This window comes from Solanum pennellii, chromosome 6, assembly GCF_001406875.1.
Source record: "Solanum pennellii chromosome 6, SPENNV200".
In the NCBI taxonomy this organism is placed as follows: domain Eukaryota; kingdom Viridiplantae; phylum Streptophyta; class Magnoliopsida; order Solanales; family Solanaceae; genus Solanum; species Solanum pennellii.
In genome coordinates, this window is record NC_028642.1 from 24,143,186 (window position 1) to 24,170,280 (window position 27,095).

A 27,095-nucleotide genomic window follows, 5' to 3' on the forward strand; every position below is an offset into this window, starting at 1 on the left:
GGAACTTGAACGATCGAAACCTAAAATGTTGTGGAAAAGGAAGAAACGGGGTTAGTACACCACTTGTACTAAGTATGAGACCATATGCACACATATCAAGAAATCATGCTAAAAAGGAAAATTTCATTTAAAACATGCTACATTACAATTAAAAAGTCTTATGCACATTCATGACGATCATACTAATCAATAAGACATATTCTTTAAGTCATAGACATGTACATCACAATAGCATAATTTCTAAGTCTAGTCAAGTCAACAAACATATCATATAATTTAACACATAATCAAAGTAACTCTGTCAGCAAGTCATAATATTAACATGCATGAATAGCAGTACATTTCAACATAAACAAAGCAAGACCATTACTCATGACCCTTTTTAATCCTACTTGTGCAATGACTAAGTAAAGCCCCCTAACCTTACGTAATAAAGTAAACCTAGCAATAACCATAACCAATGTCCAACTTCTCATAGCATATCATTAATAGTACATAATATCATACTTTAGCAATAGAGACCAAATACATGTTCATAAGAGTAATTATTGTCAAATAGTCTAAATAATATGAAAGGTCATCATATACATAATCATTTACATTTATAAGGCTAACTAGTGCAATGTATAGGTAGAGTCCCATTCCCCTACCTATACCAAGATAAATCTCTTAGGACCTATTAGTTAGAGTTTATTCCTTTAGTTCATTTTACCTTATGGGAACATGTTTCCTTAACCGACATAGACCACATGAGCTAATATAGAATGAGGTGTCATGAAACCCTACACCGAAAGAAGGCGGACTACTTGACAAGGTAGTATTAAAATATGAACATAGCAACTACGTGGATCCTTGACCTATTATTCTATGAGGGAAACATAGTTCAAGAACTAGGAGATATAGTTGGGATCCACTTTAAGATACATGCATTATGATCTCCAATCTAAAGAATATAATAGTGATCCTACCTTCCCTATGTGGGAAGGGACGCTCCTCACTCTAGTTCACTCGGTGCTAAGCTAGAGTCCCTTTATAAATGTCTTTACCACCTTAATTAATCATCATAACTTACTGTAAGTCATAGGGTCTATACGTTGTATAAACATCATCATCATCATAACTCAATAAGAATTACATGAGTATTGTCCATTCATTACAATTCATAAACGTGAGGTTAGCACAGTAACATTTTCATATCATGATAAAGGACATTGGTAAATCATCACCATCCTTATAAAATGTACATCTTAGCCAACACCTTACAATTTATAGTCAAGATATTTCAATTCAACTTCATACCAACCCTATAAATCCTAATACAAGGCATACTTGAATACAAAATCATTACTTAATCACAAGTAACCATAATTGAAGTAACAGTTGAGATAATAAGACTTACCAAGTCTTCTTCATAATCAATCATCAAGGTCTTGCCATAAACCCTTAAATTAACCCAACAAGGGTATAATATCATCATATATCCATAACAAACATGATATTAAATACAGTTGAATCACTACATCATAATTCATTAATAGTTCATAGCTTAAGACAATAGACTTAGGTCAAATTCGTAACATACTTCATGACATAGATCAATTACTCAAGAAATAGAATTATATGACTTAAATGAATCTTAATCTATTATAAATTTATACAATAACATCATCTAGTTTTAATTCAACCAATAACCAATTCAATTGAACAAACATTGCACAATTTATATCAAGATCATAACCTTGGGTTAGGGGGAATAAGTCATATTTTACAAACTAGAAAAATTCATAAAGATATAACATAATTGAGTTAAAATACATGTTAATATATTCATAATATCAAAAATAAATCATAAACAAATCAATTCACAACATCAATTTCGTATTGGATGAAAACTCACTTGAAAACCCAACTTTTGAAATCAATATGATGGAAACCTTTGAGGAAAGAGGTCTCAAAGGTGAAAGGAATCTCATACCTTACTAATTTATGAATATTGATCTAGAATTTCAACCCTTTTTGGACCTTGAATCCACCTCTATCTTGGATTTCAATGTGTTTCTTTGGGAGAGATAAAGAAGAGAGTTTTGGGTTTGGGAAATTATAAGAGCTTAGGTTAGTCTAAATAGCCTAGTGGGTTTATATAGGTGGTTAATAAACTTAATTATACCTACCCTAAACACTAATTAACCTCCTGACTAAGCCAACTAATTAAATTAAATAATTCAAAATGTGCAGCAAAATAGGCCTTCACATACGAGACCCCAACCAACGGTCCGTCAGCAAGACGACGACCACAGGACTCTCCATCCTGTTGGTCCGCCAATTTTTTCAAAGACTATGAAAAATGAACCTTCCAAGATTTTGGTTAAGTTACCATATACGGTGTCCATCAACGCATCGTAGATTGACAAACGCCCAGTCGATGACATTCGTCTGTGCATACTGCCTTGCAGTCTTTTGACCCCAAAATGCAAGGATCCTCCTCTAGGACCTTTTGTTGGTCCTTGAGGAGTCCTGCCCATATGTTTGGAGACTTAATTAACTCTAATACATTTTATACACCCTTCCACCAATTTTCATCATTTTCTGACTCCTAAAAGTTAGTCAAATAGGCTAAGGCACGCTGGCACCTCATTTAACTAGTGTATGCACGACATGGACGTTCTTGGACGTTTTGGTTTCTAGACTTCCAAAATGACTTATATTCATTAAAATATAACTTAAAATAGTCTAAACCTTATGAAACTCATGTTGGGGTCTGGAACACGTCTTAGATTTTCGAAGTGTACACTCATTGCATCAAAAATGTAATTTTCTAGTTCAAATATTTGTATTTCAATATTGTCAAGACTTGAATAAATGGAAGCTTTGCATTTGAAATATGTGAAGGTGAAAGTGACTCGGAATTGGCTTGTGATACATTATTGGGAATATGATGTATATCAAGAAGTGTTCCCGATCAGATATTCTATGTGATATTCGTAAACATACTTGGTTCACGAGTAATCCCAATCAAGCTCATCGTATGTCACTGAAAATAATTTTGGGGTATTTAAAACATACTCAAAACTGTCTTGCATTATAAAAATATACATTAGTATTGAATGTATACAGTGATGCAAATTGTATCACATGGATCAAATGAAGTAAAATCCACAAGTAGTTATGTACTTACTCTTGGTGGAGGAACAATCTCTTTGAAATATTTCAAAAAGACATGTTTCTCTAGCTTTACAATGATCTTTGAGATAGGTATTTTAGATAAGGTTGGTGATTTAGTTGAAAGATTCTGGAATTTCATGATAAATATTATTTTTTGTCCAACCCTTTGCATAAGTATGCATGCACTTTGATAGTCAAGCTGCAATAGGTAGGTCATTGAGCATGACGTATAACATAAAGTCTCATCATATAAAAGAATAATACAGTTAGAAAACAAGTATTAACTAGTGGAATTATCACAATTGACTATGTAAATTCAAATGATAAATTTTAGATCCACTTACAAGAAGGACCAACTAGAGAGGAAATTGGAAAATCATCTAACGGAACGGGTTTATAACTTAGACAAATCATCATGGTGATAACTCTATCTAGGAGAAAGGAGATCCCAAGATATAGATTCAAGGAGAAAACAAAGTTGTGACGATGATTCAACATTGTCAATCAACTTAATCCATTCTCATGATGAAAACATTGTTTAGGAACTAGGTTAAAGCATTGAGGCTTTTTAGTGAGTTAACAAAGCTAATTTTTTTTCATTATTTGCAAAGTTTGAAAAACTTGACAAAAGAGTATCTACGCGATGATATGTTTAGAAATCACCTATGTGAGTGTGAAATGTAACCCCTTAAAGGAGAATTTTTGTCAAAATCCTATTCTCTATACACTCCTGGAAATAGGAGGTGTTCATGGCTGAAATAAAAACAATTATAAGAACAATAAATGGCATATTATTTAACTAAATGACATATGGTTGTCTAGGTATACACAAATGCTCAAAGGTTCAAATAATTTGCATTTACCGATTGATAAAGTATATTTGACATATGTTCATTGTGGAATGTCCAAAGGGGAAACCTAGTTATCAAGATGTAATGAATTCTTGCTAGTAAAGTACATATCCGTTTTGTTCTCTTTGAGTCATTCCCCATTCATGCGCAGGATTGTTCGGTTTTAATAGGTGTGAATGGAAAATTAAGGGTTGTGACTTTTATTAAGAATTATGATTTTTTATGAAAAGTTGTGACTTTTATGAAAAGTTGTGACTTTTATGAAAAGTTGTTACCTTTATGAAAAGTTGTTACTTTTATGAAAAGTTGTGACTTTTATTAAAGTTTGTAATTTTCATGAAAGATTGTGACCTTTCGGAATGATTATGATATTTTCAAAGGTTTGTGACATTTTTGATAAGGACCAATAAGAAATTTTTTCACAGTACCTTTATTTTCGATAAATTTAGGGATTTCCACTTGTTTAAGTTGAATGAATTTTCCTGGACTTCTTCTACTATATAACTAAATCTAGTATTTTAAGTGATTTTTACTTTCTTAAGTGTCTGGCTGGCACCGTTGTTTTAGGTAGCGGTCATGCCCCGAGCGTACACCCGGGGTGGGATTGACACTCAAAGACCATTGTTGGCCCCTAGAGAACACATTTCTTGGCTTACTTAACTCAGCAGAAGATTTATAATATAAGAATAATATCAATAAAGAACTTGTGATATAAAATAAGAATGTCATAAAAGAAACATTCAACTGGACAAAATGATTACTCAAGTCTTATAACAAAAGAACTGAAATACAATGATGAAAGACTCATACTAACAATCTGACTTTCTATAAAGACTCTAAAATAACAGAGATGGATGTTGGGACAAACCCCACAGCATCCTAATAAAAGAAATACTAAAAGCAAAAAAGGAGTCTTCCGCAATGCAAGAAGGCTCACAAACAGATAATGAATCGCTCACTGAATAAACAAGCATCGAAATGTTGATCTTAGTTACCAGAGTCTGCATCATAAGACTATGCATGCCAACTTGCATCAGATTGAATGTACGAGTATGCGAGTTGGAATTCTAAAAAACATATTCTTCAAAGAGACTCTGAAAGAAACTTACCTTTTCTCTTTTGAACTCATAAAAACTTAATTGAAGTATTTTTATATAATGCAGTTTTAAACAAGTTCAATATATAGAAAAAAGAAATGTTATTTAAAACATGATGTCAACTCATAATTATAATATCATAAAAGACATACCATGCTCTCTCTCAATGTGTACTTGTGAAAAACATGAATAAAGTCCCATACCCCCTTTTATACTAAGTAGAACTTCTTAAGAAACCATGAAATTAGATATGTGGGAGATTCTGTAACCGAAAACCACCACTATCATCCTAAGTGATGATGTGGTGTCTTTGACACACTTCCAGAACTGTCCTATGTTATCTAGAATGCCTAAGTTAGAGGATCTACTAGATTAACTTATATGATCATATAAAAGTATGTTCTCTTAATACCCATGATGGTTAAAGTGGTTTATACATACTTGAGTTAATATGAAATTGTATCTCCATATCAGTGCTCAATACCACTCCCAAAAATATACTTAGCTCATATGCTTTTAAAAACAACGTGTTTCTTTGGTTTGAGATAATTACTCAAATTTTTAGAGTAAAAGTTCTCTTGTAATCGATTTTCCCTTTTCTTGCTCAAATATAAAAATATTTATACACTTCTTTGGGAATGCTTAGTTCCCTAATAATCCTTGAGAAATGAACTCAACTCTTTACTCTTTTCTTAATTGAAACTTTTCGTCTTAAAACAAAGTTAAAACATTTGTGAAAAAGACTCTAAAAATCTTTATGAATTTATCTTGGCTTAACTCTTGACTTTTCTTTGAATTTGATCGTAACGGCTATTTAATTGACTCTTATTTATCCTTAACGATTATGATTTCTGTTTGGAAAGATCTCATGTTGTTTAGGAATAATTATAGCTAACTAAACATGAGAATAGACCAAAAATCAATATTTGAAGGTGGGTCTATGACGCGAAGACATAATCAAGTTTTGGTTAAAAAATACCTTTTTGAGGCAGAACACCTAGTGTAAACTTCGCGACACGGTACTGAAATTTTCAAATCATGGAACACCTAGTGTAAACTTCGTTCGTCAAAATTTCTTCTTCGTTTTTCCCCAATTTACCCAAGATGGTTATTTTCCTTAAATTACTGTTACATACATATATTAAGCTATTCTACCAAAGAATCCAACTGGAAACGACTCTATAATGCGATGTAACGAACTCAAAAACTTCCCAACTCAAGAAAATTTAGAAATGGGTATCATGAACGTCAATATTCAAGTGCTTTCAGGACAAATTGAAACCTAAATAAATATGCATGGCACGTGGGAGAACGATCCAAACGTTATGAGAGCTTCATATAACTCTTGATGAATTTACCCTATTCTCCTTCTTCTTTTGTCTTCTCCATTATCCTTAGCCCTAGCGTGAAATCCCAAAATTTAAAATTGATTTAACTCTTTTTTGACCCGTATCAAACTCCTAAAAATGGATCAAAATAATACATATGTGAAAAAACTAAAATACCACTTGAATTTTGAATTCGACATTTCCTTTATCCAATATCCCAACTTCCAAAAGGCATAACTCGTTCATACGAACTCAAAAACACTCAAACTTGGCAGAGTTTGCAATAATATTTAAAGAGCTTTCCAACCATATAGTTGTGATCGTTTGAAGTTAAACAAAAACTCATTTGAACTTACTTTAAATTTTCAGATTTGGTTATTGTTTGCAAATGTAACTATTTCAACATTTTAAACATCCTTCTAGTTCTTTTTAGTTTCCAAATTTTACAATATCTTCCCCTTGGGAACATTCATCCTCGAATGAGATTATTCTTACAAGTCTTAAGGTAGCAATATCAAGTTCAAACACTAAACAAGTAAATGCTAATAACAACATAATTAGTCATAATTTAGATAGTACTAAGAAGAGAATTAGTACCTTGGTCTGCGTTTTCTCTAGATTCAAAGAAATGTGGATATCTCTTCTTCATGTCCTCTTCAGCTTCCGAAGTAGCTTCTTCAACAAATTTGTTCCTCAAGAGGACTTTGACCGATGCTACCTCTTTTTTTTTTCTCAACTTGTAAACTTGATGATCTAGAATATTAAAATGAATCTCGTCATAAGGCAAGCTATCCTTGAACATAATTTTTTTTCCAGATGGAATGATCAACGAAGGATTTCCCATGCAGTTCATCAACATAGAGATGTAAAACAGCAGATGAACTGCTGCTTATTCCTAGGCTAGCTCTAACTCATAAGCTACATTGCCAATCTTCTTGGAAATGTAATATATTAATATATTGGGAGTTTCCATTTCTTACCAAAACTCATAACACCCTTCATGGGTAAAACATTAAAATATACTCGGTCATCTACTTAAAACTCTAAAGCCTTTCTCCGTATATCTATATAAGATTTCTGACAACTCTACGCCATTTTCAAGATTTCTTGAATCATTTTAACCTTCTCCGTAGCTTGGTGAACTAAATATTGCCCAATCAACCCTGCTTCACAACCTTCCAACCATCAAAAAGGAGAACTGCATCTTCTCCCATAGATAGCTTCATAAGAAGTCATTCGAATGCTAGAGTTGTACTTTTTGTTGTAAGAAAACCTAATTAGGTAGGTGATCATACCAATTACCTATTAAATAAATCACAAAGTCCCTCAATACATCCTCTAAAGTCTGAATGGTTCATTATGCTTGCCCATCTATATAAGGATTAAAGGCAGTACTTAAGTTCACCTTTGAACCCAAACCTTTCTGAAAAGATTTCCTGAATTGTGCATTAAATTGTTCACCTATATATTAAACATTGGAGAAAGGAAACCCATGAATAGTTAACACCCTCTCAATATATAACCTTGCATAATTATGCTGAATGCGTAGTCTTTACCGGCAGAAAAATTTGCTGATTTTGACATTTTGTCGTCAATCACCCAAATGGAATCATGGTTTCTGTGAGACCTTGGTAAAACACTAATGAAGTACATATTAATAATCTCCCACTTCTATTTTGGAAATTCTATTTTCTATGCCAAATCACCTGGCCTTTGGTTCTCGACCTTCACTTGCCGGTAATTCGGACACTTAGAAACAAATTATTCAATGACATTTTCAAGCTACTCTACCATATACTTCTCTCAAGTCACGATTGATATTTGTGGAACCTAGATAAATGGAATATCTGAAGCTATGATTTTCCTCCATGATCTCTCATGGAGTCCATCCACCATGGTACACACTGTCTACCATTGTATCTCAATCAACCATCTCCCCCTTGTTCAAAAGTTAATTCCTTTTGCTTATGAACATTTGTCTTCATTTCAACACAAATGGGGTCGTTGTATTTCTTGCCTTTTACTGCAGACTTAAGTGAAGACTCAGCCACATTCATAACAATTATTCCTCATTTTGTGGAATCCATGAGTCAAACTACTAAGTGTGCTAGTCTATGCACATCTTTTTCTAGTTCTTTATTTTCTTCCATAAGATGGGTTGTACTACCCATACAAAACTTGCTTAAGGCTTATGAAACAACATTAGCCTTACCTAGGTGGTAAAGAATACTCATGTCATAATCCTTAAGTAATTCTAACCACCTCGTTTGTCTAGGATTAAGCTCTTTCTGAGTGAATACATATTGTAGGCTCTTGTGATTAGTGAATACATCAACTTAAACACCATACAAATAATGATGTCATATTTTCTAGGGGAACACTACAGTGAAACTCTAAGTCATGGGTTTGATAATTCTTCTTATGAACATTAAACTATTTGGAGGCATAAACTATAACTGTTTCATTCTGCATTAACACACAACCCAATCAAACTGTAGGTGCATCACAATACACCACAAAACCTTGAGTACCTCCTAGTAAAGTCAAAAAACAAGGGCACTAGCCAACCTGTTCCTCAATTCCACAAAGCTTTTATCACAAGCTTCAGACCATTGAAACATCACTCTTTTTTAGTAAAATTCTTCAAAGGATATGAAATATATGAGAACCCCTCCACAAACCTTCTTTAATATGCAGCTAAACCCAAGAAACTCTTAATATCAGTTGGAGATGTAGGTCTAGGCCAATTCTGTACTGCCCCAATTTTTTGAGTTTTAGCTTTAGTTCCCTCTCCACACACTATGTGTCCTAAGAACTCCAAAGATTAAGAAAAAAATTCTTAAACTTAGAAAATTTTCCAAACATTTCTTTATAATTCAAGTCTATGAAGAACTATTCCTATATGGTTAACATGATCTTCTTCATTACTTGAATAGATGAGTAAGTCCTCAATGAAGACGATAAAAAACATATCTAAATAAGGTTTGAAGACTCTATTCATAAGGTCCATGAATATTGTTGGTGCATTAACTAAATCGAATGACATGACCAAGAACTGATAATAACTATACCGGGTCCAGAATGTTTCCTTTAAAATATAACATTGCCTAACTTTAAATGATGGTAGCCTGATTTGAGGTCAATTTTCGAGAAACAGAAGCACCCTAAAGCTAAATCAAAAAGATCATCAATTCTCAGAAGGGGATACTTATTGTTGAGGTTAACCTTGTTCAACTAACGGTAGTTTTTACACATCCTAAGGGGACCATTTTTCTTTTTCACAAATAAGACCAGGGCGCCCTAAGGTAAGACACTTTGTAAGAATGAAACCCTTATCTAATATGTCCTTTAAATGCTCTTTAAGATCTTTTAATTTTGCTAGTTCCATTCTTTATGGAGGAATAAATAAAGGACGAGTATTTGGAGGAAGATTGATATTGAAGTCTTTCCCTCTCTAATGAGGGACTCTAGGAAGATCATATGGAAAGACTTCTTGAAACTTTTTACTTCTAGATCTGTCTTAATAGGTTGTACCTAAAAATTTGAGTCATTAAATCGAACCAAGTGATAGACACACCCCTTAGAAACTAACTTCCTTGCCTTAAGGTACGAAATGAAACAATTCTTAGGAACTTCTAAAATACTTTTCCACCCTATGACTGGCTCAGTTGGAAATCAAAACTTGAATACTCTAGTTCTACAATCAACTAATGCATTAAAGGAATGAACCTAGTCCATACCAAGAATGCCATTAAATCTACCGTGTCTAAAACAATTTAATTAGTCATCCTAATCTTGTGATTGACATAAATGGGACAAGCACGATAGACACTCTGTGCTAGAATAGACTCACCAACTCGTGTAAAAAATCTTAATGGTTCACTAAGTTGCTCAAGAATAATATCAAAGTTCATAGAAACATATGGAGTCACAAAAGATAAAGTCACTCATTGATCTAGCAAAGGCATACACAATAAAGTCAAAGACTCGAATCATACAAGTGACAATATCTGGTGGATCATCTTGCTCTTTCCATTTGTTTATAGCATAAAAGCGGTTCATTCCTCCACCAATGTTGGAATTAACCTTAGTACTTGCAGCCTTGTTTGGTTTAATTACTTTTGAAGATTGGGCTTTATTGCCCTTATTTCCACTACCTTGTCTATTATTTGGACACTACTTCCTTAAGTGACACTGTTCCCCAACTGTGAAACAGCCTGTGTGGCCATCATGACACTTACCTGCGTGGGTTCTTCCACATTTAGCTCACGCTAGATCCCACCTACCTCCTTGTGCCAAACTACCTTGGAACTGTGTTGGTCTAGCTCTGAAGTTCTGTGAATTTTGTCCATTATATTCACCTTTGTTTCGGGGTGCTGCGCACTAAAAGATCATGAAGAAGGTTCCTTTTGCTTAATCTGGAAGGACAAACGGTTCACACTACCTTTTTGCTGCCCGAGCACATTCTTTGTCTTTGGTTTCTTACTTCTGAACTCTTACATGTCCCTCAACTTCTCTTCCTCAAAAATGTTGACATAAACCATCAACCTTGATATGTCAATGAATCAGATCATCATCGTAGCCCTGTCCTCTTTGCTTGATAGACGACCCAAACCACCAACAAAAAAGCTCATTCTACTCCTCATGTCCTAAAATATTTTTGGAGCTTAACGATATAGTTGGGTGATTTTCAGCCCATACTCATAAACACTTAGAAAATCCTGCTTAATCATGAGAAATTCACATACCTTTGCCTCTTTCAATTCTCGGGGAAAGAATCTCCCCAAAAAAGCCTACTCAAAAAAAGTCCAACTCACAGGTGATGAATCCTCATCTCTACCCTCTTTTCACTGATCAAACTAAGTCCTATGTACACTCTTTAATTTATATGCATCTAGCTCAACTCTCTCAGTGTCAGCAACATTCATCATATCAAATACCTTTTTCAGTTCCTCAGTAAAGTTCTCTTGATCCTTAGTACTGCTCGAACCAGTGAAACTTGGGGGATTCATCCTCAAGAGCTCACGAATCCTCGAAGTGTAATTTCTACTTGTCGAGCTCCTCTTTGCTGACCAACTTAGTTAGTAACAACTTGTCTCATTATCCAAATTGCCTTTCTAAACTCATCATTTTGTAACTTCTCCTTGCAGTTGCACTACAACTGCATTTGGTAACTCTTCTTCCTCGACATTACATCTGGAAGATCTCCCTCTAACAACTCTTCGTAGAGGCATGATTATCTGGAAACACATGCAATAAAAAAGTAGAAGGGACCTTTTAGAGATGAAACTCTAATGCACTAAAAGAGTATGAAGGAAGTGAAGAAATTCCTAAATTTTGCGTTCTCCTAATTACAAATGTGGCGTGCTTCGCACCGATAACTAGGACTATACGCACACAACTTCATAGACTCCCTAGGACTCTTCAACCCTATGCTTTTTTACCAAGTTTATCATGCTCGGAACCTACACCGTGGGTGAGCCTGACACTCGTAGACCATTGTTGGACCCAAGCAAAACCTTGTCCTGGCTTACTAAACTTAGCGGAACACTTAAAACACAAGAATAATATAAATAAAGAACTTGTGAATTTAAAATGAGAATGTATTAAAACAAACATTCAATTTGCCAAAATGGCTATTCAAGTCTCATAGAAAAACATCTGAAATACAAAGATGAAAGAAAAAATACTAATTTTTTGACTGTCTATGAAGCCTTTAAAACAACTGAGATGGATGTTGGGACAAACCCTAAAATATACAAATAAATGAATTGTTGGAGGCAGTAAAAGTGTCATCGTGAATGAAAGGAGACTCACCAACAAACTTTGAACTGGTCACTCAATCATTGAATTACCGAAATGCAGATCCAAGTTACCTACTTATGTATCATAGGATAATGTAAGTCAATTTGCATCAGTACATTCAATGTACGAGTATGCCAGTTTGTATGCTAAAACAACATAGGCTTGAAATAATTTTGAAAGAAACACTTACCTTGGATCTTCTCAACTGTAGAATACATAGCTAATGTCATTTAAATAAAACACAGTTTAAAAAAAGTGCAATATAAAGAAAAAATAATATTGTTTAACCATGATGTCGACACATAATCATAATATCATAAACACATACAATGTTGCCTCTCTCTAAGTATACAAGAGCAATGCATGCATGAATTTCTATAAAGCCTTTCATACTAAGAACAACTCCTTGAGGAACCATGCAATTGATGTTGTAAGAGTTTCCACACTACAAGAATTGTCGTATAGTTTGTCGTTATGAGAACGTTTACCTTAGTGGATCCACTAGCTTAAATTATGTGATCATCTAAAAAGTATGATAATTTAATACCCATGATGGTTATATGGTTAGTAAATACTTGAGTTAATATGAACTCACATCCTAGTATCGGTACTCAATACTATTCCCAAAAATATATTTTGCTCATATTTTTTTCTAAACAACTTATTTTTTTTGTTTGAGATAATTACTCAAAATTTTAGCGTAAAAGTTCTCTTGGAATCAATGTTCCCTTTTCTTGCTCAAATGAGAAAATATTTATAAACTTCTTTGGAATACTTAATTCCTCAATAGCCTTTGAGAAATGAACTCAAAATCTTTACTCTTTGCTTAACTTGAAACTTTTAGTCATAAAACAATGTTAAAAAATTTGTGAAAGACTTCTGAAAAAAAGTTTACAAACATATCTTTGCTTAACTCTTGACTTCTTTATTACCTTGATGTTAACTACTCTTGACTTGGCTCTTACAGATCCTTTAATTAATTTATTTATTCAAGAACTGTGATTTGTGTTTGAAAAGATCTCATGTTATTTTGGAATGATTCTAGATAGCTAACATAAGAAAAGCCCAAAAATCAGGATTTGAAGGTGGGTCCATGATGTTGAGGCATAATTAAGTTTTATTTTCGAAAAGGTGTTTTTGAGGAAGAACACCTCGTGCCAACTCCATGACACGGAGTTGAAATTTTCAATTTTCGAAAAAGGTCAGACGATCTTCCCCGGATGTGAAATTTCGTCCATCTAAATTTCCTCTTAGTTTTTCTTCCCCTATTCACCCAAACTTGATTATTTTTCTTAAAGTACTTTTAGATACAAATATCCATCAATTGTACCTAAAAACCTATCTCAAAACAACTCTATAATGCAAACTTACAAATTCAGAAACTTCCCAACTCAGGATGATTCAAGGACAATATATGAATTCAAGATTAGGTATCAAGATAATAAACATTCAAGTGCTTTTAGGACGAATCCATACGGGAATACATATGCTTGGCATGTTGAAGAACTATTCCAAAATAATGAGACCCTTACATACGTTATAGGAATAATTTTTTTGCCGAAAATATTTTGTTCGATCTGGATGAATTTTCCCTTTCTCCTTCTTCTTTTCTCTTCTCCTTTGTCCTTAGCCCTATCATAAAATCCCAAATTCTAATATTGACATAAGTTTTATTTGACCTATATTAATCTTCTAAAAATATATTAAAATGATAGGGCAATGAAAAGACTAAGATACCCCTTAAAAATCCTGATTGGACATTTCCTTAATCCATCAAACTAACTTCCAAAAGGCATAACTCACTCATACAATGATATTTCCATCCATGTCTAGAAATAAACTTAACTCATCTTGAGCTAGCAGTTATGATCGTTTGAATTTGACTGAAAAACTCACTTTAGCTTTAAATTTTCTAGATTTTAAACTTCCTTATAGTTCTTTCTAGTTGTGAGATGTTACAATAGGGATACACCGATGAGTAAGATCGCTGTATCCTCAGAGTTGATAGTTTTTTTTGTGTGTGTTTGTTTGTTTTTGTGTGTATTAATTTATTACTTTATTTATTTCTTTTAGATTATATTAAAGGATGACATCTTTTTCCCATTGATGGGTATTAACATTTTTAAAGGGTTGTGACTTTTTTTATGCTATATGACATTTTTAAGAAGTTGTGATTTTTATGAAGGGTTGTGACATATCTGATAAGGAACGTCAAATACATTTTCATACTATCCTTTGTTTTCTACAAAATATAGACGTTTACTCAAATTGTATAATTTGTATATCATTCTTCTCGAAATAAGGAAAATTGTAAGATTTGTTCAATTATACTATTAGAAATTTTGTTGTGGATAAACTAGATATATCAACAAAAAATTATTCAACAACGAGAATAGAAATACTTAAAATCAAATGGGAAGACTATCCAAATATTTAATACGCACTTATTTTCATACTCATAAATATCTTTTGCATTAACTTCTAATTGACAAGAAGTCCAATGATTATTTGTTGCACAAACTATAAATTGGTGTTCAAGTTGTGCAAAGTCTAAAAGTACCAAAGAAAAGGGATTTTCTCATAAACATGTTTGAAGAGTCCAAAGTACATTTAATAGGTACACCTCTGTTTCAATTTTATGTGTTGTAATTTTTTTTTTAATGAAGTTTAATCATGTTCTTTTCACATTAAACGGTTGTAATATTTCCAAAGACATTTAACTATTCTAATTAGTTGTGACCTTTTTGAAGTGTTGTAAATTTTTACAGGGTTGCAACTTTTTCGAAGTGTTATGACATTTTCAAAATGTTGTGACTTTTCCAAAAGTAATTACATTTCGGATAAGTTGTGATTTTTTAAGGTGTTATAGCATTTTTTCTCAAATTATTAAACAACAATTATTAAAAGCTTTTCATTGTTTTTCTTCTTAAAATACCCAATATAATATATCTTCTATATTTTATATTCTATTTATTCTTATTATAGTATATTGTATTAAAAGAAGACATCATTTCACATTAAATGGTTTGGAATTTTCTAAAGAGTTGTCACTTTTTCAATGAGTTACAACAATTTCAAAGTGTTGTGACTTTTATGATACAATGTAATTTGCACATTCTCATACTACTCTTTGTTAACTATATATGGAGGGTCTTGCCTCTAATTTTTAAACCACGATTTTTTTGACAATCTCAAAGTTCAATGAAATGTGATAACTCCCTAACGTCATATATTTATATAAAGGAGAACCCTAGTCCCGCCTATGTGTCACCACCACAAGCAAGAATTTTTTTTAAATTGATTTATTTTCAAAATTATCCTTCCTCATTAATGAAATGATGTGACTTTAATTAAAAGTTGTGACTTTAACAAAGAGTTGTAACTTTTATCAGAAGTTGTGACTTTTATGAAAATTTGTGAATTTAGAGAAGAATTGTCACTTTTATGAAAAGTTCTAACTTTTATAAAAAGTTGCAACTTTAATGATGATTTGCGATCAAATTAAAAGTTGTGAATTTTAAGAAACGTTGTGAACTTTTCGAAGAGTTGCAACTTTTCCAAATAGTTGTTACCTTTTTGGTAAGGCAAAATAAAGAGTTGTTCATATTAACCTTTGTTTTCTATAAATAGATGGACTTCCTCTAATTTTAAAATAACAAAAATTCCAATGTTCTTCTTCTACTTTCGCAAAATTAATTATTTCTGGACTATTCTCCTGTTGAATGACTTACTGACATCATTGTTTTTGTATCAATAAGTTAGTGAATAAAATATTTTCATCCTCGAGGATGTATTTCTTTAAACCTATGGTATTGGTGGGGAATAAATTTTTTAAAAGGACATTGTGCATTAAGTTTATTCAATTTTCCTTTCTATATCACTTTATTTTTATATTTTTTTGGTGTATTCTTGTACACTCATTAATTTATGCTTATGATACTAATGGTAATTTTTTAGTACGTCAAACTTATTGTCTCTGGTTATATTAAACATATACGCATATAGTACGTATATTCATTATAAAGAAAATAATTATTGTACCCAGTTAAAAGAATTTATGTTTATAAAGAATATAATTCTTGTACTCAGTTCAAGGATTTTATGTTTCATATTCGATGTTATATTATACAACTTAAACGTACTATGTATAAGCTTGCATATTGTCTATTTTACATAGATGTGAAATTTCTCACTTATCAATTGAAGCAACTCATAATGGAAGTGAAAACGTCACAATTGTTTTCATGTTGAAGCATTTTTTTTAATACATTAACGTTTTTTGGAATTTTCTCCTTAGACATATATCATAATTGTATAATCTATGCAACTTAAATATTTCTTTATATTACTAAAAAGTAAGTTAAAAATAAAAATCATTTGATGAAGTTTAAATAACAAACTAAAAATGGATAGATAATTGTTAGGTACATTTTTGATAAACTAAGAAAGATACAACATACAACATAACAACAAGGATAAAATGTGAAACACACGTTCCCGGAGACTAATATATCAATACACTCGTATTTTATGAACCAATGATTTTAGGCTAGGCTTTTGAGCTCATGTTTTTAGCCCATTATATTGGATAAAAGTTATTTGTTTTGTATACAAGTCTTGCTTAGTCATAAATATAGTGGTGGTAAAATAATTTTCATTTTTGGTGTAAAAGTTGCAAAAACTCACAATTCCCTAAATGATCTCTCTCTCTTTTTTTCCCTCTCTGCCACCGCCACCCCAAGCTTCCAATCCACCAGGTAAGCGACACCTGAAACCCCAGCCAAACCACCTCCATTTTCATAGTCTTCGACAAGCTTCTACTAAACACCCACCACCATCTAAAGACTATTCCTTCCTTTTGTCTCCTTCTCCATTAAAACCCACACCAATCAATCCCTAAATAAACTTGGCAACAACCAGTTTTCAAATTCTCCTTCTTTTCTTTTCTCCGGATAAGTAACGACGTCGGAGAAAAGCCAACCCAAAACCCCCTACATTCTATCAAAAAGCCCCAACCAATGCCAACCAAAATACCAATAAATCCTTTAGAACTATACACAGACCACCACATTCTCGCTTTCTCTTTCATTTTTGTGTATTGTATTTATTGTTTAGGCAGTTCGGAAAGATCAAAATGCATCATATCTTTGTTCTACAACAACGAACATCGTCACACTGAGAAGGCAGACCCTGTCGCAAATACCATCGGTAAACCATATCCGGATCACTGCCTTTGTTTCCTCTTATTTGGTGACTCTTTCTCCAATAAACTCCATAAAGGTTTGGCACCTTGATTTTACTCGTTCTATTTCATATGTTATTTAATTCTTGTTGTGTTGTCGTACAACTGATTACTATTTTTAGTAGGTTGGTTTTGCACAAATTTATTTTCCACAAATTAATTTGTCATTCACCATTGACTTAACAATTTTCCTTAGTATTTTGAACTGCTGTGATTCTTTTTATTTAACTTTCTGCTTAAGTTTTTTTACCAAATAGTGTGTAAATGTTGATATTTGATTTTTTCTTATTACTTTATCTTGTTTTGTAATTTTTTTATTATGATTATACTGCCATATTATTTCCTTAAAAATGTATATAGTGTTTAAGTTTTGTTAATTTCCTTATTATTTTTCAATTTTTGCTTTTTTTATTCAGAATCTTGTTACACTTTGATATAGTGCATTTCATCATGGATCATTTTGTTTACTATTTGTTAGTGATTGCATATGTTTTTAACTTTGTTAATTTTATATGGAAAATCTATCGACATATATAACCATGGAGTGTTGCTTCAAATAGAATGTAATTGTACCCTCACATTCTAACTTGATATGTTTAAATCCAAGGATACAACAAAAGTCTCGGCAAAAATGAGGCTCACTCATACAGATATCACAAAGCATGGTCTCAAAATAAGGTTTACACTGCTCGTGGATTCCTCATGTATTCTTTGATTTTGTGCTAATTTCAATTCTGTTTGTATTGTTCTTCCTCTTCCTGTTGTAGCAAATTTCTTCTCTTCTAGACAGAGAAGCTAATAACTAAAAATGAGTAAGATTTGCTAGAGCAGGTGGTGGTGGTATACCTTCCAATCTTGTTTGTTATCCACTTCAATCAGACCATGGTAAAATCTAGCACCAAATGGAAGATTTATGGTATTTATGATGAAGCCTCGTGAAACAATACCTTAAAAAAACTGAGGTGGTATGTAAATAAGAATTTGGTGGATGTTATTTATCGCTTCCGGCTATGTTCTAAGCCACCAATAGTCAGATATGAAAACTTGGAGAATTGCAACCTAAAGTAGGTGGAATCGTGTTACAAAATGAATAGTAAAATTTTTTTTCTAAGTCAATCGATGAACATTACAATGATTCTTCCTACTTGACATTGTAGTTCTCAAAGTTTCCATGTATGATTGTTGGTGGCTCAGGAAGTCGTGGGAAGCGATCATAATATCCACCAACTTCTTATATACATAGAACATTTATTATAAGGTATTGTTTCACAAGGCCTGAACATAAATATTATAGCTCTTCTATTTGGTGCTAATTCTGGCTTACAAGCAGATGGAAGTGGATCACAAACAAGAAGAGAAAGTATACCACCACCACCTTCTATAGCAAATCCAACTACCTTGTTATTATTAGTTTCTCCATCTGGAAGAGAAGAAAGTTTCTAAAAGAAGAAGACGATATTACACCGGATAAAAACAAAGCTTCTTATCGATAGACAAATTACAGTAAAAATGACTCATGACGATACGTGGAAGCAAGGAAGAACAATAAAAATAGAATTCAAATTATCACTAACTCCAATCATATCGAAGGAATACAGAAGCAATGGTACCTTTATCGGAGACCATGCTTTGTGATATTTTCTACAGTAAGCCCTGTTTTTTCCAAGAGTTTTGTTGTATCCTTTGGTGTAAGGTTATGAGTTTTAATATGATGGGTATAGTTATTTTCTATGTAACACAACATTAGATGGCCACCTTCGCGGACAAAATGCAAATAAGCACGAAATATAATCATTCTTTCTGGAATGAAGGAGTATTATCTTCTTCTGGTTAACCAAACTAAACTTTACAGCGTTACATGTAACAACCCTGATATGAGAATCAAATAGTAAAGGTTGCATTTCAGTCCTTAAAGATGTACTCCCCTCTTTCATATCAAGTTCAAAATCAATATCCAAATTGAAAAAAAATGCATAAGTTCAATAAAGAGATGTGGTATGTTTTTCTAAAAAAATTGATGCAAACAACCTGATAAATATCTTCATCGTATATATAAAAGATGATTGTTGAAGATAACCTCTTGAGTTTGGCGCCTTCTTTGAAAGAATTACCCAACAAATGAGACAAAAAATTGATTTATCTCTATATTAGGATACTCATACTTAATACAATTTTTACTAGAAATCTTACTTCAACAATTTCCTCTTTCAATCTTTTGGAGCATGAAAATACTTTGGAAGTTATAACAGACTATCCTTAAATGTTCCTAAACCTACAACTGTTTTTCCTAACCGCCAACCCCACTTATCACCTACAATTGTGCAATCTATAGGAGAATATGTAAACCTTCGCCGCCAAGTCAAACTTTGAAACTTGATAAAGTTGAAACAAGTTTAATTGATTGTAGATGCACTCCCATTACATACAACTAGTGCACAAATATCCCCAACCTCCTTCTTGTTAGGATCGAATCGACACACACACACTTGATGAATGAAGAACACAAGAATTTCAGAGAGAAAGAGACGAGAGATCTAGAGAGAGAAAGAGTGAAATCAATATTTCATGGTAACACCTCGTGACTAAACTTCTACTGCGATGGGTATATATATTTTTATAACCCCCTGGCAACCTCACCGCGGAGGTTGAACCGCGAGAACATTACTATATGACAGTACATCAAATATCAATTAGGCTCCATAACATAACAGTTCTCCCACCTGGAGTCTGATTCAGTCATTAAAAAAATACATTCTCAAAAAAAAATCTCTTCATCATCAACATCTTTACCGCACCGCAACATATGTAGCAACAACTATAGAAGACCAACCGAGGTTTTACATAACTCTAGTTTCCCAACGTCAACACATATTTTGAACATGTTTGCCGGGTTCTTTGCACCCTCTATATTCTCCAAACAAATATCACCATCCTCAACTGCCCTGCTAGTGAAATGCTACCGCCTTCTGATGTGCTTTGTCTTTGAATGATAAACTGGATTTTTCACCAAATGTATGGCACTTTGTCTATCTGAGCAAAGAATCTTCTTGCTCTGGTTGTTGCACAATTCCACCACATAATCTGCCAGCCATATCATCTCTTTCCCAGCTTCAGCTATTGCCACATAATCAGCTTCAATAGATGTAAGAGAAACACACTTTTGAAGCCTGGACATCCAACTCACTGTTGTTCCACCTATGGTGTAAATGTACCCGGATGTACTCTGGCTCGAGTCCACATCCCCATCAAGATCAGCATCCACAAAACCCTGTAGAGTCACCTTGACTTTTCCAAAAAAAATTAAAGTACTAGATGTACCTCTCATATATCTCAGAAGCCACTTCACAGCTTCCCAATTCTCTTTCCCCAGGTTCGCCATGTACCTGCTAACAACTCCCACTGCATGTGCTATATCAGGTCTAGTGCAGACCATAGCATACATCGAACTCCCAACTGCTAAAGCATATGAAACAAGCGTCATATTCTCACGCTCCTCGACTCTCTTGGGTGACTGCTCCTTTGAAAATTTAAAGTGATTGTCCAATGGAGTAGTCCTAGGTTTAGCATCATTAACCCTGAATCTTCTAAACACCTTCTCAATGTACAACTCCTGAGATAGATTTAAAGTGCCAGCGATCTATCCCGAGAAATCCTCATCCCCAGAATCTGCTTCGCAAGACCCAAGTTTTCCATCTCAAACGTTGCAGACAACCTTGTCTTCAGATTATTAATCTCCTGCATACTAGATCCTACAATCAATATATTATCCACATACAAGAGTTGAAAGGCATATAAATCAGTGTATTTCTTGTTGTAACAACACGAATCCTTTTCAGATTTGCAGAATTCATTGTTGGTCATGAAGGAGTCAAACTTCTTGTACCACTTCCTTGGTGCTTGCTTTAGTCCATACAAGCTCCCGGTGAGCTTGCACACTATGTGTTCCTTTCCTGGAACCATAAATCTTTCCGGTAGCCGCATATAGATCTCTTTGTCAAGATCTCCATGTAAAAACACTTTTTTACATCAATTTTCTCTTGATGCGAATTCTCCGATGCAACAATACTTAACAGGAGAAAATATTTCCGCATAATCAATACCTTTCCTATGTAACTATTCTTTAACCACTTAACGATTCTTGAACCTTCTTTTGCCATCTGGTTCAGTCTTGATTCTGAACACCCACTTGTTTAGCAAAGCTCTCTTCCCTGCATGTAACTCAGTCAACACCCATGTGTCGTTCTTCTCAAGTGACCTCATCCCATCATCCATGGCTTTCTCCCACTTGATCGAATCCTCCACCTGTATGGTGTGATCAAAAGACCCTGGTTCCCCCTCATCCGTCAGCAATAGATAGTGTAATGAAGGTGAATACCTAACTGGTGCCCTGATGGTTCTGCATCATCTCCTTAACACTTGCTCAGGTGTAACTTGCTCCACTTCAGATTCTTCAGTATGAGTTGGTTGAGTATCTGCTTCGACATCTTTGGGGTTACTCTTCTCCAACTAAACCTCAACTCCCACTTGCTTTGTAATCTCTAGAACCTTCTGCTCTCTGTCCTTCTACAGGATAGACTCATCAAATGTCACGTCACAATGTCTCAGGATCTTTCTGTTTTTATCATCCCAAAACCTGTAACCAAACAAATCAGAACCATAGCCCATGAAGTAACACTTCATATCCATGGCATCAATCTTGTTTCTCTTTTCGTGATCAACATGAACATAAGCAATGCAACCAAAAGTCCTCAAGTGTGAGTACATGAGTTCTTTTCCTGTCGACACCTCTTCTGGAATCTTGAACCCTAAAGGAACTGATGGTCTTCTGTTGATCAAGTATGCAGTTGTGCTCACAGCATCCACCCAAAATGTTTTGGGCAGCCCACAGTGTATCCTCATACTCCTTGCACACTCAATCAATGTTCTGTTCATCCTCTCAGCAATTCCATTCTGCCTTGCCTTACCAGGAATATATCTGAGATCCTCCAATGTCCACTGGTTCTCCGAGGTGGTCTCTATGCAGACATCCCCCTTTCCTTCAATCTCTAAGGCTTTATTGTCAGCAACATACACCTTTCCAAAATTTCCAGATCTGAAATTTTGGAACAACTCCTTGCTTGGAGATGAAAGGAAAGATGCACCAGAATTTAAAATCCATGATTCAACCGGGCTGTTCACACTAAGGATTAGCGCATCCCCAATGTCCTCTGTTGAATTTACAGAATCATTGTCATCTCCTAACTCTGATTCTGTTTCTTCTTTTGCTTTGTACAGCTCGTTAGAAAGTGCCTTTTTTCTCCACAGTTCCAACAAGTCATGTTTTATCTTTTTGGAGATTTTTCTCGATTCTTTGATCTTGATCGACCATGTTGATTTTGGCCTTTCGTCTTACTTATCCCCCTTCGGTCAACGCTAAGAGCACTGCCCGAAGAATCTCCCACTTCTTGTTTGCGAATACTTTCACTAAGGACAACATCACGGATTTCATCAAACTTCAGTTTCTCATATCCACGGGAACTGCTAATCGCAGCAACAACAGTATTCCATGACTCGGGCAGAGATGACATCAAAATCAACTCCTTAATTTCATCTTCGAAATTAGTTTCCGCAGAATTCAACTGACTCACAATCATATTGAACTAATTTATGTGATCAAAAACAGTTCCCTTCTCAGACATATGTAAATTGAACAATCTACGCATCAAATATACCTTGTTCATCGCCGATGGTTTTTCATACATGTTTGACAGTGCTTTCAACAGATCGGACGTAGTCTTTTCCTTCACCATGTTGAACGCCACGTTTCTTGACAAAGTCAACCAGATCAACCCTAGAGCCTGGTGATCCTTGATCTTCCACTTCTCCTCCTTCATAGATTCTAGCTTCACCCCGGTCAACGGTTCGTGAAGATCTTTCTGGTACAGATAATCTTCGATCTGAATCTTCCAGAAACTGAAATCGAAACCATCAAACTTTTCGATTCTAAGCTACGAACTATCCATATTCAGTTATCGTGTTGAATATCCTTAGCTCAGATACAAGTTGTTAGGATCGAATCCACATACACACACTTGATGAATGAAGAACACAAGAACTTTAGAGAGAAAGAGATGAGATATCGAGAGAGAGAAAGAGAGAAATCAATATTTCGTGGTAACACCCCGTGAGTAAAATTCCACGGCGATGGGTATATATATATTAATAACCCCATGGCAATCTCACCGCGGAGGTTGAACCGCGAGAACATTAATATATGACAGTACATCAAATATTAATCAGGCCATAACCTAACACTTCTTGGATGACATTGAGATGGAAACTCTAGCTTTATTGATAATGCTAAAACAACCTTTTTTTGGCTAAAAATATAAAAATAAACATTAGAAGTCCTCATCATAAAGCAAACCATATTAGATATGAAATAACTTTTGGAGACTTAAAAAGCAGTTAAAGGAGAAAATCAAAAAGTTGAGTATATCTGCATGAAAATAAGACAACTATGCTTAAAATGAAGATAAATGTATGACCTTTCAGCATAACCTACAAAAGCATTTTCCGCCCAAGGAAAATAGAAAAAACAAAAAGTACACATCAAATATGGGCAAAAGAATGTTTGTGCATAATGACATCATGATTAACATAAGCACCAAAAGCAAGCCACCTTTGAGGTGAAATTACTACTGTTGTTCATCCAATATTACTAAGATACTTAGTTTAAAGAATATATTCAAACACAAGAAATATAATTTCATAATAAAAATAAAATCTAAAACAAATAAGAAATAATAAACAATATAATTTTCTCAAAGAAGAAAATTGAGTTCAATGAATTCAAAGAGTTCTGAAGAAATTCTTCCCTTCAAGTATCTGAGGTTAACAAAATGTATCCTCTCAGAATGAAATGATTTTACTCACAAGTGTATTAGTACCTCAAATGGCGGTGCTAGGAAACAATCAATAATAGTAAAGTACATTAATAATACTATATTTAGTAGAAAAAGAATAAGTGCAAAAAGTCCTTATTCATTATTGTTAAATAAGAGGAAACCCTTATATATATATACAAATATATATATATATATAAATATATATATATTTATATATAATATAGGTTACTGTGAACAAGTGTATATTGTGCCTTACTTGAAAGTTAACACCCCTTTTAAAATTCAACACCCTTCTGAACAGTCACAACCTTATAAATAAGTAACAAATTTTCATAAAAATCACATCTCATCAAAAAATTCACAAATTTTCATAAAGTCAAAACTCGTTAGAATTGTCAAAACTCTTTTTTAAAGTAACAACACTTTATTTTCATTCACTACTTTTAAGAACCAACAATCACTCATGGCATTAGATGAAATGCGGCCTTGAAGGGTTCTTTTAAATAGATCCTCCAACAGTTCAAGCCTAATATGGTCTCAAACCCTTTCTATAGGTAAAAACTTAAGGTAATGATTAAAGAAGGATAAAATATAAATATTTTTTTCAGAAATGGCGGTACGTAGAAGCACGAAAAATATGAATCTCACGTACTTATATTTTGTTTTAAACCCCATTTCTTTAGAAATAAAATTCCTAGGAAGAAAAAATGTTACATACATCATCTTTTTGGTTTTCACCAATTTAATGGTATGTTTTGAATTTATTTTTCCCCTAATTTAAGAAATGCTAGTTAGCAGTAAGAATTGAAATTGAATTTACTTCACCACCAAATTTTAGAAGAAAACAATCAGCTTGACAATATATTTTATTGAACATACTACTATTTATAGAAAACAGATCCATTTACAATCGATAGTTAGTAGTTTGCACTATTATAAAGTGGCAGAACTAGGTGTTGACCTTGATGTTAATTCGATCCCCTTCGTTAAAAAAAATATATTGTACAATTAAGACAAATCTAAGAGTCCTAGTTATATGTAAATTATTTCAATCCCCTTGACAGAAGGAATGATACTAGTGTACTGACAAATGGGGTTCAAAATTTATTTTAGATCATAAATTAAAATCATAGGTATGCATTCTAGTGCTTATCTCAAAATTTATTTTTCTGAATCTCCTTCAACCACAACTATAATTGCACCGAGAGTCTTGTTTAAACCCTTTACTCACTCTAGATTAAGTATTTATAAATAGCAACCCATACATTTTATTATCATGTTACATTTTATTATAGAAAATGAACATTTGCGTCTAACTTAACACAAAAGTCATCCATTGCCCAAGATCAGACATATTGACAATAACTATTATATATATATTTTTTGAGAATCTAAATTAACTCATCCATACACCCAAAAACTAGGTACCTTTCACTCTACCATAAATAGGTAGCTTTTTTTGAGGTACCTTTTTTTATTTGGGGTTCACACATCTTTCTAATATGATTCACAAGAAGGGTGATGACTCTTAAACTATCAATATTCCAATAGAGGAGACCGTGGAATTAACATAGACGGAAAAGAAAATTAAAATTCATCAAAAAAAATGAGTATATCTGCCTTTATTTTTTTTTAAAAAAAAACATAGCATAAATCCTTATCATTTATTTTGAGGACATGCATATTAATTAATAGGGGAAGCTGTTATTTAATTTTGGAATGTACCTGAGTTAATTAAGGACTTGAATAAACTTTATGTCATGGTACTCCTAAACGAAGACGATAAATCAAAAATTCAAAAGAAAAGGACAAAGAAAAATCAAACACAAAAAACCTTGTGAAATGCAAAGAGTATAATAGGGATTATTTTTTAGTATTTAAGAACATGCAATGTCCCTTCATGTATGAGTTCATATATGTGTCTCACATTCCTTAACAAGCAATAAAAATAAGAGTGATTTTTTTATGTAATTTTTTGAATATATTTGATAAAATATTTTGACAAATATCTTTGGAAAATGAATGTAAGATACTCTAGTATTTAATGAAGGAAGATATCTAAATGTAATTGTGATTGACATTTAAAAAAATAAATAAAATAAATTATGAGTCCCGTTAAATCAGTCCACCAACTCAATAAAATATACAAAGAAATGTTTAGGTATGTATTTTTAATAGGTTTCCATGTTTGTAATTAAAATATTAGTGTTGTACATAAAAATAATAGATTTAAACCGTGTAATTAATGTGTTAATTCAATATTCTTATTATTTTTGCTACTATGTAAATAAGGAAATACATCAATGAATACATAATGTATTTAGATTTTTACTAAAGTTAGGTAAATAATTATTATATAATAAATATTATATGTAATCATTTGACTACTACTATAAATCCCCACATTCTCCTACTTAGACTTTTAATTATGAATATTATTAGATTTACGATATTTAAATACATGACTTATAATATATATGCCAAAGAATATTTGATTGAGACTTTGACTATCCATCTACAACATAAATAAAAATTGACTTACATGACTTATCGAATGTTTTTACCAGTAGGCTATTTGAAAAATTATATTCTCAAATTATTTTTGTCACGAACTGAGTCTACAACTTGAACATCCCCTAAGAAAACACTCATCCCTGCTAACTAAAAACAGAAGACTAATTCAAGCATACAAAAGCATAAAATTGAATGTAAATTCATAAAAC